A 1,309-nucleotide genomic window follows, 5' to 3' on the forward strand; every position below is an offset into this window, starting at 1 on the left:
AAGTGAAATTGACCTGGTACGTGCTCTAACAGGGCCCCACTGGGAACGTGACCGGAAGTTGCCCTGGCATTACTTAATCGCGTCCCACTGGGAACAACGACTGGACGTTTATTTGCCTCGGTAAGTGCTCAACTTGCCCTGGTTCTCCGACTGGGGGAGCTGGCACGGACTCGGGGGTAGAAGCCGGCGGAGATGGATGGGATTAAGACTGGGGGCGCCTGGCGAGGATTGACAGTGGATTGGGGTGGGGGAGTCCGGGAGGATTGGGGGCTGGGGTTTACTGCAGCAAGCTGGAGCCACAACTCCCGTGGTGCACTGGACAGAGCAGGGACACCACATATATCTGCCGCGGGGCCGCAACTGCTGATGGGAGATCGAGGCACTGGATTTAAATTTTATTAGAGAATATTTAAAAAATAAACAGAGGGTCCTGTGGCACCTTTGAGACTAACAGAAGTACTGGGAGCATAAGCTTTCGTGGGTAAGAACCTCACTTCTTCAGATGCAAGTGAAGTGAGGTTCTTACCCACGAAAGCTTATGCTCCCAGTACTTCTGTTAGTCTCAAAGGTGCCACAGGACCCTCTGTTGCTTTTTACAGATTCAGACTAACACGGCTACCCCTCTGATACTTAAAAAATAAACGATACAGAAAATTTTAAGCGTCAGTTATTGGTCATTGGGGGTAACATACAGAGTATAGGGGTATGTTGGGGTTGGGCAGCACACATAGTGTATACAGATTGCAATGTCCCCAATGAGGGGTGGGTAACCGGTGGGCGGGATCAGGAAACAGTCGATAAGCGGTGAGGGTCTATCACCCATACGGGAAGTAGAGACAGTCATGGGTATAAGTAAGCGGGCTGGGTAATGGGGATGGGGTGACCCTCACGTGGCGGGATTCAGCTAGGTTTGGTGGGTTCAGGGCTCAGGGGATAGGGTCCAGCAGGGGGTGTGTGTGGGTGCACGAGGTCTCCCCGATTCACTCTCGGTATTGGCAGTGGCCGGTGATGTGCTCGATGTAGATGTCCCGGGACCAACGGATAGTGTCCGAGACCATTAGGCGTCTCATGAGCCGCACGTAATGACGGCCCACCCCACAGGTCCTCAGCACGCGTTCGTTACACGGGTCCCAGGCACCCAGGGCCCCAACGAGCAGAGCGTCGACGTGCACCTCGTAGCCCTTAGTCCGCAGGGTGTCAGCCAGGGGGGCGTATTTTTCGAGCTACTACATCTCCCACAATGCACTGCTCAGCTATGTTTGTAGCGGGGGAAAGTGGTGGTTCCGAGCGGAACCATGCAACAGCCGTC

The sequence above is a fragment of the Chrysemys picta genome, chromosome 3 (assembly GCF_011386835.1).
Source record: "Chrysemys picta bellii isolate R12L10 chromosome 3, ASM1138683v2, whole genome shotgun sequence".
Lineage (NCBI taxonomy): Eukaryota > Metazoa > Chordata > Testudines > Emydidae > Chrysemys > Chrysemys picta.